The sequence below is a fragment of the Protomyctophum bolini genome, assembly GCF_963924005.1.
Source record: "Protomyctophum bolini genome assembly, chromosome: 17".
Lineage (NCBI taxonomy): Eukaryota > Metazoa > Chordata > Actinopteri > Myctophiformes > Myctophidae > Protomyctophum > Protomyctophum bolini.
In genome coordinates this window covers 17,718,909-17,731,458 of record NC_137878.1, presented here as the reverse complement: position 1 = coordinate 17,731,458, position 12,550 = coordinate 17,718,909, and the positions used below count along the sequence as shown (strand labels likewise).

General features: G+C 46.1%; 2 protein-coding genes across 19 annotated transcripts in view; one reads left to right on the top strand and one right to left on the bottom strand.

Moving 5' to 3' along the window:
• Positions 1–12,550, top strand: part of fbxl6 (F-box and leucine-rich repeat protein 6) — a 204,083-nt gene that overhangs the window by 89,591 nt on the left and 101,942 nt on the right. The window lies entirely within an intron of this gene.
• The window catches only part of pleca (plectin a), a 119,300-nt gene continuing 117,781 nt past the window's right edge, over positions 11,032–12,550 (bottom strand). For all 18 annotated transcript variants that reach the window (XM_080787848.1, XM_080787849.1, XM_080787852.1 and 15 more), the window contains one exon: positions 11,032–12,513. The gene's annotated coding sequence lies outside the window, so the exon portion shown is untranslated. The remainder of the gene's footprint in view (positions 12,514–12,550) is intronic.

Sequence of the window (12,550 nt, the reverse complement as noted above, 5' to 3'; positions counted from 1 at the left end):
CTAGGGTGTTGTTCACTTTACTAGAACCCCTTTCCAAAATATATATATTACTTACAGTTGTTTCACTTAAATGCAGAGAGAGAGAGAGAGTTCCATTTAGAACAAAGTGGGTTAAAAATGGCCTGGATGCCTTTACAGTATCAGGAGAACACGATATATTTTCCAACTATCCCTAAAATCAGTTTTTTGACACCTCGTTAAAACGGTTTAGGCTACATGCATTCTTCACTCTGTAAGCGGTCTACACTAACCTGTACGCATTTCACATCGATTGCTCATGTTTGGGATTTATTTACCGTTTATGAAACGTGAAATGTCAAAATACTACTGTATGAAAGAAGATGTGGAGCAGGTCATTATTATTATATATTCTTTTAAGATTTACAGTATTTTGGGCTTTTTATGCCTTTATAGTCAGGGAATATATTATCAGTATTACCAGTCAAATCTGGGAATACATTTCTTACCAAGAACTTTCTTCACCAATGTGTTTGTAAAGGTGTCTACTAACATATCCCACATTGGTTTATATTCAACCACCCTAGGGGAATTTTTGACAGCTGCTGAAAGTTGGGGTACCATCAACAACCAATATAAGGCAAAATGTTCTAAATTTCATTAAGCTTTAAATAGCATGTGACGTGTCAAGCTAGGTGGTTTTCATCATTCTGAATCCATTCAAAGCATTTGTTTTGCACGAAAAACACTCCGTGGGCTAAAAAACAGCCATAGACACTTGCCCAAATGTGCTCAAATGTGCTGACCTCATTTGTGATGACGTCAATGGCCTTTTTCGTGCAAGTGGAATGCTTGGAATGGATTCAGAATCACCTTTACAAACACATTGGTGAAGAAAAGTCTTGGTAAGAAATGTATTCCCAGGTTTTATTAATATCCCCTGACTATTAATAGAGAGTGCGTTCGGATATAGTGCACTGAGCGCACTGTGCAACTGGGCAGTTAAAAATGGCGAGGGGGCACACATCATTTAAAAAACGAATATTAAAACAATATGTACATAAAACTTAAACTTAAACTGAGGGGGCAGCATTTGCAACTGAGGGGGCCAGGCCCCCTCTGGGGGGAATTAAAAGATTTCAGTGCACTGTGCCTACACATGTCGCGACCGCAGGTCGCGACATGTGTAGGCACAATGCAAGGAATAAATGCATTCGCCATGTATCCGAAGGAAGTCTGATCCAATCACTTTTAGATTTCTCCAGTTTAATCCTGAGTTTAAGTTTTTTAGTGTTCAAGATCTAATTTTAGGCATGTTTAAGCCTCGAGGAAAATCCGTGTTGAGGTTCTTAATCCACTGTTTTTCATTAAAACGTCTTTGTCCTACTGTCCAGTTAGGATTGTGTTGAAGTCCAGCGCATTTTAGAGCTCCAATGCCGTGCGCCATAAAATGTTGCACCAATCTTGTGGTTGTCTTTTTGGCATTGTTAATAATGGAGTTGGAACAACTAAGGTTCGGGAGGTTTGGCCAAGCAGAAGACAACCCACCTGCCTGCCATCTCCACCCTTGCCAACCAAACTCCACCCTTGCCAACCATGCAAACCACTCACCCACCTCCAACTAACCTGGCCACTCCTACCTCGCCCATAACCGTGGGTACTTAAACTCAAGTGTCAAAAAATGCCTTGTGCCAGTTTCCTGTAAACACGCACACCCTACGTTACAACCAAGAGATTAATCGCGCATTTTTCTCTAGCTACCAGCCTAGCACAAACAGCTAAAAAACACTCTCAGCATGTCAGACCAAGGAACACCAGACCTTAACAGGTTGCTCCACATCCACGCCGAGGAGGACGAGGACCTCTTCCTCGGCATGCCGACCCACCAGGACGCTAACGAGGTGCCCGACACGCCACCGGACCAGCAAGGCTCCAGGTCAGCAGCCGTCCAAGCACCTCCTCGTCTCGCCGCGTCCCTCAACAGGACACCCCGGGAGTTCCGCGAGGATTCACTCACCTCTCCAGCATTACAGCAGAACCGTGCCGTCACCTCCTCGCGCGGCTCCAATTCCGCACCAACATTAATATCCGACTGGACTGTCGTCGGTCTCCAACGCGCGCTCACCACGAGAGGCATCCCGTTCAGCAGGACCGCCAGGAAACCCATTCTATTCAACCTCCTCACGACCACCCGCAGCGCACGACACTCCGACAGCACCACAACAACAACACCAGCCTCGCCAGCCATCGCGGGTCCGTCGCACCGACGTGACGTCACGCGTCGTCCTCCAGGAGAAGCCCAGCAGGCGCCCGTCCAGCCGAAAGGCGGCGTCGTAACGCAGCAGGCCGCTCTGCCACGACGCAGCAAGAGGAAGGCTGCCACAGTGACCTTCCAGAGGCAGCCTTTTTCCCCAGATGTCCACCCTCTCCCCCCCCACCCCCCCTCTGAAAGAGCTCCAGCCACCTCAGCTCTCCCTACCCCCCACACTGCTAGCGTTTTCCAGCCTCCACACATCTCCCCATCACATTATCCACCCGGGTCTTTTCCCCATGCCCAACCTGTCCCCCCCCCCCTCTTCCAGCAGGCCGCAGCACCCCACCTCTACCCCCCCCACCCCACCTCCTTCCCCTCCCCGTACCATTTCCAAGCTCAACCTCCCCTAGGTTTTCCCCCAGCAGCACTCAGCGCCCCACACAACACCGTGCCCTCTCTTCCCCCCCACCCAGTGTTCCCCAACCCCCCCCCCCCTGCCTTCTCCCTCTTCACAGCCACGCCAGCACCCATCCCGCCATCAGCCATCGCCCTCAACGCCCCCATGGTCCCATCACACCTCCGGTCGCAGATCCTTCAAGGTACGGACATTGACCTCTCATCACTTATACGCCCCTCCGCTAGCACAGCCCAACACCGGTCAGTAGACCTCGGAGGAGTCTCCATCACACTCCGTGACCTCACCCCATCCACTTCCTCCGTCCTCACACCCACTGAGTTCGTCCTCGCCTTCTCCATTTTCCGGGACATCATATGCACCTCCTTCCCTTCCCGCCGCCAAGAACTAGACGACCACCTTTACATCTGCATGGACCTCTGCACACGCTTCGGGGGGAGCCTTTTCTATGAATATCACCGCCAATTCGCCGCCAGGGCCGCCTCCAGATTACAACAGTTCAATACCACAACCTACTGGGGCTCCCTCGAGCTTGAGCTCTACTGCAGGATATTCGCCGGAAAAACCTCAGAAGCGTGCAGTCTTTGCAGCTGCCCCACCCATCCCACCACCCACTGCACCTTCCGAGCTCCAGTACCCCGCCCCCACGCCGAGCACCAATCCAGCTACATCCCCCCCCCCCTCCTGAGCGCCACCACCTCCAGCAAGGTTTTCCCCGCCTCCTCCATGGCGAAAGACAGGCGTGGCCGCCCGCTCGTCTTTGTCGGCAGCAAAATGATCTGCAATAACTTTAACGACAGAGGCTGTGATCTGTCTTCATGCAAATTACTTCACATCTGCACCTTCTGTGGCAGCTCCCACTCCCGCCCCAACTGCCCTGACGCTCAAGCAAAACGCCCATCTCCCCAACACCAACCCCCCACACCTTAACCCTCAACAGCTACATCCTCCGCACCGGCTTTCAGGCCCCCCCACCAATGCCACGCGCTAAGCCCAGTTCTACCGTCTTGTTCTTTTGGGCTTCCCATCTCCAACACCTTCCTCAACCCTTCTAACCACCCACTCACCCGACACGCCCAGCACGCACGGCATCGGGTTCGTAACAACAGCGGTTCAGTCGCCACCCGCTCCTGGTTCCATTCCTACCTCCGCATGGTCCCCACCGATCAGGACACTCCCCGGAACACTCCTTCGGCCACTCCTCCAGAACTGGAGCCGCGTCCACAGCTCCAACAAGGGAGTTCCCGACCACACAACCCAGACCCTCGGCCCGACGGCCTTCCCAGGCTCATCACAGCACGTCTGCTCCAACGCGCCTGACCTCCACGACACCCACCGTTCCAGGGTCTGGTAAATTCCGTTAAGATACTTTTGGGGTTCTACTATACCACTCAGGCTCACGCCTCGACCCCTAAGCCAAAGTATCTGGGTCCGCCCCCTCGAACCTCTGGTCACACCATGTATTCATGCCCTGGCCGTCTACCCCACGCGTCCCATGCCTCGCATGCGACCCGTTCTAGGCGACCACGCAGGCTTCACAATGTATTCTAAGCCATGGCCGTTTATGATGCGCATTCCATGCCGCGCATGCGGCGCATCCATAAATGACCATGCTGCTCCACTATGTATTCATGCCCTGGCCGTCTACCCCACGCGTCCCATGCCTCGCATGCGACCCGTTCTAGGCGACCACGCAGGCTTCACAATGTATTCTAAGCCATGGCCGTTTATGATGTGCTTCCATGCTGCGCATGCGGCGCATCTATAGACGACCATGCTGCTTCACCATGTATTCTATGCCTGGCCATCCCTCGCGTCCCGTGCTTCGCATGCGACGCGTCCATGGGAGACCATGCAGGCTCCACCATGTATTTTAAGCCTTGGCCGTTTATGATGCGCTTCCATGCTGCGCATGCGGCGCATCTATAGACGACCATGCTGCTTCACCATGTATTCCATGACATGGCCGTTTATGCTGCGCTCTCCATGCTGCGCATGCGGCGCACCATAGACGACCATACCCCGCATGCATACTTCAAGCCTCTGCATTCGTGACCACAAGTACCCTACTCCTTCATTCAATAAACCATCTTAAAGGGTTCCTATGTCTGATGCTTGGTCTTTCCTAGTGAATTGTATCTGTGTCGTCCCAGCCTAGTACCTATTGTTTTACCTGTCTCTCCGACATATTGTAAACCACATTTTTCACATGTGATTAAATAAATGCAGTTGCTGGTTCTGGCTGTTATTTGTTGTTTAATCTCCAAGACGCGTTTTGTGGTTCTATTTTTTACTAATTGTTTGGGTTTGAAGTATTCTGGTCCCTGGCGTGCTGGTGTGTTGATTTCTTTTAGCTTGCTGTGTACTAGATAATCTTTAAGGTTTTTATTTTTTCTGTAGGCCGATATAATTTTATAATCTTTTAGAAGATCGTCTGTTCGGTTCTCAAAATTCCTTTTTATTCTGTTGTTGGCTAGTGTGCTCTGTGTTGAATAACTGGTTATCAGGGCCAATTTGGGGCCTGTATCTCGCACTTTTATTTCTAAGAAGGTTTTTTGGGCTTTCCGGAGGAAGGTCCTAGTGTATCCTCTTAGTCTGAGGGCATTAAATAGAGTTTTACAAGCTATTTTGAAATCACTTCTTTGCGTGCAAATCCTATGGAATCTTAGTAGTTGTGATTTGACTATTCCTGTGTAGGAGTGTGTCGGGTGGAATGACGTTTTGTGTAATAGGGCGTGAGTGTCTGTTTCTTTAAAGAATACTTTTAAGTCTAGTTTCCCATTTGTGTTAAAGTTTGGGCCCTTGAAGATTGTTACATCAAGAAAGTCAATCCTTTCTGTGTGTGTCACATATTTTATCGTTATGGATCTATGATGGCTATTTAAAACATCAATAAATTCCTGGAATTCTTCTTGGCTATGTTCCCATATTCCAAATATATCATCTAGAAATCTATAGTAATGTGTCGGTTTAAGTCTGCATTTTTCTAGTGCGGTCTGTTCCCATATGCTCATGTAAATGTTTGCATAAGATGGTGCAAATCTCTTTCCCATGGCCGTGCCTTTGATTTGTAAATAGAATTTGTTGTTAAAGGAAAAATCATTCTGGGTTAGATTTAAGTCTAGTAATTGGAGTATTTCCTCCTCTGGTCGACTTGTGTCTGGGTATTTACTAAAGACTTCCCTGACTGCTTGGAGTCCTGATTCTGTTTCAATGTTTGTGTAGAGGCTGTCTATATCTATTGAAAATAGAAGGGCCTCCTTTCCTACTTTAATAGCTTTAATTTTGTCCACAAAATCGTAAGTGTCTTTTATAAAACTGGGGTGTTTTATCGACAGTGGGTTCAGGAAATATTCAATAAACTCTGCTGTCTGATACGTCTCGCTGCCACAGTCCGACACAATTGGTCTCCCGGGTGGAATTTCATATGGTATTGTCCATGAATCCGGGCTTTTGTGTATTTTTGGTAAAAGATAAAATATCCTAGCCCGTGGGCTATCCTGTCCTATTAAGTATTGGTGTTGTTTGGCGTTTATGTGCCTTTTGTCCTTAAGACTGTTTATGATGGCTATGGCCTTCGTAGCTGTCTGCATGTAAATGGGTTGGTCTAATTGCCTATAATGGTCCTGATTGTTGAGCTGTCTCTCACCTTCTAAAAGGTATTGGTGTCGATCCATAATTACTATGCAGGAGCCTTTGTCTGCTGGTTTGATAATGATTTGTTTGTTGTTGATTAGTTCCCTAAGTGCCCTGGTTTGTTCTATTGTGAGATTATCTTTTTCCTTAATGTGTCCTGGTATGCGTGTTACCGTATTCATGTCCTTCTGCATCAGTCGTTTAAGACTGCTTGGGATTAAATTCTCAGACGGTTCCCAGCTTGATTTTGGTCGAAAAGGCAGTATCTCCGTTCCTTGGTCCATTCCAAAGTGTGTAGCTAGTTTCAATCTGCGGTGATACTGAGAAAGGTCTTTCTTTAACCTGTTGGTTTGTTGTTTAAAGATATCCAGTGTCGGGACAAAGGAAAGTCCCTTTTCCAGCAGTTCGGTCTGGTGTTGATCTGGCTGGAAGTAATGGGACAGATTAATTATGTTTGACTTGCCCCCCCTCCTTTCTGGGTTTATGGGGTCTATAAGTTTAAACTAGTAAGCCAATTTACAAGCATTGCTTTGCCTGTCTCTGTTGTCCAATGTACGTTATCAGGAACCACTTTAAACTCCCTGTCATCCAATTTAGGGAGGTAATTATAGGTAAAAATATTGCGATTTAGCTCTCTCATGTTATCCTTATCCTTTATTGAGAAATTAGTTGAGTAGTTGACTAAAGGGACATGGATACTTGCAGTTGGGAAGGCGTTCTGTGCTGCTGCGATGGCCTCTCTCAATGCCCTCTGCGCTTGTTTTGGAGCGTGGCCTCTCTCGTTTATCCCAACCGACAGGATGCAATAGGCTACAGTGGTGTTGCTCGGTATCCTCTCTAGTAGGGCCTTCGTATGTTGGAAGCCCATTCCTGGGTAGCAATCCACTTGCAGATCTGGTCGTGTCAGAGATGGAAGTTGGCTCATGTTTGAGTCTCCTATGATGAGGATGCTTTTCTTTGGGAATAGTCTCCAACGTTGGTTCTTCTTCCCGGTGTTGATGTGTTTGTAGACTTCCCCTGGGGTCCTTGGCTCGTCTATTTCTGGTTCATCTGATTCCTTTTCTCGGTTCTCTCCTGGGTCTGTCCTGGTCCTCCTAGGGGCTGCTTCTGTGTCCTGGGTCCGGTCCTGTGTAGTCTTCTTCTTTGTTGGTTCCGTCCTGTTGTGGTCAGTCCTCTGGGGTTTTGGCGTGCCATTTGGATTGGCTCTCCTACTTCGTGTTTGCCTCTGTGGTGGGCTCTTCTGTGGTGGTAGGGTCAGGGAGGGGAACTCTACTTCCGATAGATCCGTTCTAGGGGGGACCTGTACTATGGTTGGTAGTATTGTCTTGGAAATAAGTATGGTGGGGAACATGGGGGGGGTCGAGGTCAGAGAGGGTGGGGAGAGGGGGGCAGTGGATACACAAGGGGGGGGTTTTTTTGGAGAACGATGGGGAGTGGATATAGGTATATCAGGATCAGAGGAAGGAGGAGGAGGGAGGGGTGGGGGTAAAGTGGGAATAGGCAGAGAGACAGTAGTAGGAGGGGGAGGGGTAGAAATGACAGTTCTATTTGATCTGAGCTGTGTGATCATCAGTTGAGCTTTGTTTATCTCCAAATGTGTTAGTCTTTTCCCTAAGTTTTTTCTAGCCCATCTGATTGCTATGGTAAAGGCTTTTTTCTCCTCGTCCTCTGTTAAGTTATCTGTTAACTCTTGTTTGGTTGTGTTTAAGACTGTGGTGTAGTGTTCTTCTAAGGCTAAGATGGTTGTGTGACACCAGTGTCTGGATATCCCTTCGAGTAATAGGGTGGTTTTAGCCGTTGGTAGAGCTGGTTTTATCAAATTTATGAGTTCAAGGGTTTTCCTTGCTATACTCGCTGGTGGTCTGCTAGAAGAATTTACATTCTGCAGATGATGTGTACTTATGATCAATTTGTTCATGGTTCTGATGGCTTTTAAGAAGTCACCTCTTTCTGTGTGGTGTGTGTGTGTGTAGGTATGTGTGTTGTATCTTACGGGACCCGATTGGGTCTGGTGTTGAGGTCTCTCTCCGGCTCTTGGGTGAGGTACTGACTGCTGGTTTTGCTGTCTCTTGTTCACCCAAGGTTGGTTCTGTCTCCGGAGGACCTGTGGTCTGTGGTCAGGCCGTTGGTTGTGTGGAATTCCCTGTGACTGGTGGGGAGATCTCTGTCTGGGTCTGTTCTTCAACCAGGGCTCCTCCAGTCTAGGGTGGAATTCTCGCCTGTCTTCCGGCGGTATGGTGTTGATTCTCTCCTGGTGATATGGCTGGTTTCCAGCCCATCGTCCCGGTGGAGGGTCTCGTCGGTGTAGCCCGTCCTCAGGCCATGTAACTTCCGTGGTTCTGCGGTGGTCTCTCCATTGGTTCTTCTGATGCATGCTATAGCTATTTCGGACTGGTATTGTCCTTCTTCAGGCAGGATTGATTCTGTTAGAAGAATGGGGGGGGGGGGGGGTCAGTCACGGGATTCCTGCCCAGCAATTTAGTAGTGCAAGCTGGATTCGGTCACTGAGTTTGGAGTTGAGATGGTAATATTCATTCCATTTTTAATTTGGCTTGGAGTCTAAAAGGTTAAACTAAATGAAAGCGAGAGTAGGGCCAGCTATAGCCAACCAACAGGGTCTTGTCAGTGTTGGGTATATTATGTGACTTCATGGGCCGGGGAATGTGACTTAACCCATTTTGGTGTTAGCATTATGTTATGCTTTAGCTATTGAAAAATAGCAGATCTACAAGCCCATAGCGCGCTACGAGCTTGTAGGTCTGCTATTTTTGAAAAATCGAAGAACGACTGACATAGAAACATAGCTTTTTCAGAAAACTGTCAGGATGTAGAAGACATTTTTAGAATCTGATCCCTCCCCTTCCTACTCTCCCCCTGCCTGACCCCTCCCCTTCCTACTCTCCCCCTGCCTGACCACTACCCTTCCTACTCTATCCCTGCCTTCCCCTCCCCTCCCCTACCTACTCTCCCCCTGCCTGCCCCCTCCCCTATCTACACTCCCCCTGCCTGCCTCCTCCCCCATCTACTCTCCCCCTGCCTGCCCCCTACCCTACCTACTCTCCCCCTGCCTGCCCCCTCCCCTATCTACTCTCCCCCTGCCTGACCACTCCCCTTCCTACTCTACCCCACCTGCCCCCTCCCCTATCTACTCTCCCCCTGCCTGACCCATCCCCTTCCTACTCTCCCCCTGCCTGACCCCTGACCTACTATCTACCTACCTGACCCCCCACTCTGACACCCCCTGACCACCTCAACTACTCTCACAATTTATCTGACCCATGAACTATTCTCCCCCAATCTAACCTGGTCTGCCTCTAACCTTCCTACTAGGTATTCTACGGATATTATCTGATTTATCCAGTGGGTCGCACCTACTCTAGGTGTTGGTGATTTGAACCAGCACCGCCTACTAGGAGTATGTCGGGTTTGAACCGGCACACTTCTACTAGGTATACTACGGATATCGTCTGACTTACCCGCTGGGCCACTTAACGGCACACAATCATGGTGAATTTCTGGGCTAGTTTAAAGTTGTCCTTGTGGAAATCAATGTGCAAAGCAAAGTGTCACAGTTATGACTAATGTGGGATTTGAACCCTGGACCTGTGGATCACAAGCACAGCCACTCATCACATTGAGCTAACTGCTGGATACTATAACACAGCTTTTCTGTTTTACTTGAAGTTGTCCTTCTGAAAGTCAGTGTGCAAAGCAAAGTGTCACAAAGCCACATGACTAATGTGGGATTTGAACCCTGGACCTGTGGATCACAAGCACAGCCACTCATCACATTGAGCTAACGGCTGGTTACTATAACACAGCTTTTCTGTTTTACTTGAAGTTGTCCTTCTGAAAGTCAGTGTGCAAAGCAAAGTGTCACAGAGCCACATGACTAATGTGGGATTTGAACCCTGGACATGTGGATCACACTGAGCTAACTGCTGGTTACTATAACACAGCTTTTCTTTTTTTCAAATTTTGAAAAAAAAAGTTATCCTCGTTTCTCATCATTTTTGACCATGGGCTATAGCCCATATCGTACGGTATATTATAGCACGCCGTTTTTCATCATTTTTGAGGATTAGGAAAAAATGAAAAAAACGATGGGTTATAGCCCATGCTTTAAATAATGGTTAGAACCTGTTTTTCAACAACCAAAAGTGTCAAATAATGGTTAGAGAAAGTAAAAAAAAATCAAAGCAGGTAATTCGAAAATGTTATTTTTGTACTTTGTGTTTCTCTTCTTTATATATTACTTTACTGTTGAAATGTAAAATTTACATTTCAACGAAAGGACCTGTAAATGACAACACAAAAACTAAGGCACTGGTGTCGTACTTCTGGTTTACCGGAACGGGGTGCAACTCCCTGCAGTGCCCTGCTCAATTTGTTGTATTTACATGGTTCATTGGTCCATGGTCTCAGAGGTCATCGCTATAGTCTTCATCATTGTTGAGGATTTAAAAAAAGGTGAAAATCGTGGAAAAGCGAAAGGCTATAGCCCATGGTCCAAAATGATGAAAAATGAGGATAAAAAACAAAAAATCTAAAATTCAAAAAATGATGGGATATAACCAATCGGTTTTTTTTTCAACATTTTTTTCCTCCGCAATTTGCTCCGCAATACTCCGCAATTTTTCCACAACACTCCGCAATTCCTCCGCAATAATGTCTACTTACAAGTTCAGAATTATTTTCATAGTTTCGTTTCCAGTTGGTTCATTAAATATCTAAGGAATATCCACAAGGAATTTAGCCCACACAATAATACAACACAATGGGTTTTATTTTATTATCTATTTTCAAGAAATAAATTCAATACATATATACACAAAGTACTGCCTTTTGCTTCTGTAAAAAATGGCATTGGGGATACTAAAGTTGTTTGAGTGACCAGAGCTGTAAAACATAGTGTGCATCTATCTATCCATTAATATCAATTGTAGCATCAAAATAATCAGATTCATTGCATGTAGCATAACTTGTCTCCACTTGTGAAATCATAATATATTACATAAGAGTTGGTTGGGTATCTCATTTCCAAGTTTATTTACATTATGTAAGTGTTACATTTAAAATTTCTTATCACCATTTAACTATAAATACACCATTTTAAACAAGGCCTTTAACCCAATTCACTAAAAATAATCGTTCACGCCCTCTAAAATGTGAAAACAGAAAAGAGAAACTGTAATGAATTAAAACAATTTTATATTCCATCTTCTTAATATTAGTAAAACATGCAAGGCAAAATATATGATATGAAAATAAAGTGAAAATCCATAAAATGTGATGCTTTACAAAGGAAAATTAACATCAAAACAATTCAATATGGTGGTACAAACACTGGGTCTGGGTCTGTGGCAAAGCTTAAAGATCTTTCTCAAAGAAATGTGAATCCATGACTTTCAACAATAATGCTTTATCTAAGCAGCAGTTTACAGGAAATATAACAATAATTGTCTCAAGATTCCCTATGCCCAAAAATAGATGGATTATTCATTAAAAGCGACAATTATTGATAATTCAGTCCATACATTTATGCCTCTCTATGTTGTTGTGACACTGATCGAGGATGGTAATTGTTTTGAGGTTATATTGTGCCATACAGCTTGCCTGTGAAAGAAGGTCTCCCCAAGAGTATTGAGTAATTTCTGCCATGCATCAATCAAATTACAGCTTAGCTTAATATTCTATATACCTGTGTGTGTGTGTGTGTGTGTGTGTGTGTGTGTGTGTGTGTGTGTACACACATATATATATACACACACACACACACACACACACACACACACACACACACACACACACACACACACACACATATATATATATATCACAGACGTGTTATAGTGTTATGCAGGCACTCACAAAAGCAAGGTTTATATGGTTAACCTTATTTTAGTTTAAGATGATCGAGTCATACAGTCCAGAAAGGCATCAAACGTAATGCAAACCGTGTAAGATCTAATAACCGTGTCACTTTACGAAACCAGTCGAGACCAGTCTATAAATCTTAGGTCTGGTTGATTATAATCCATACAGCTAAATCCTGAGTATTCATTTAAGGCCTACAGTACATTGTACAAGGTTAATCTTACGGGTCCCTTTTTTACACGCAAAGAGTTAAACTAATACTCAGGGTTTTGCTGTGCAGACTGGAGCAGTAAGAGCACAGCCGGTGCATCCGGTGGACCTCAGGAAGACATCAGGCTAACGGATTGGACAGGAAATGGCTTGAGGGAAGTATCTGAAAAATGTACAGAGCACAATGCCAAGGAAAGCAA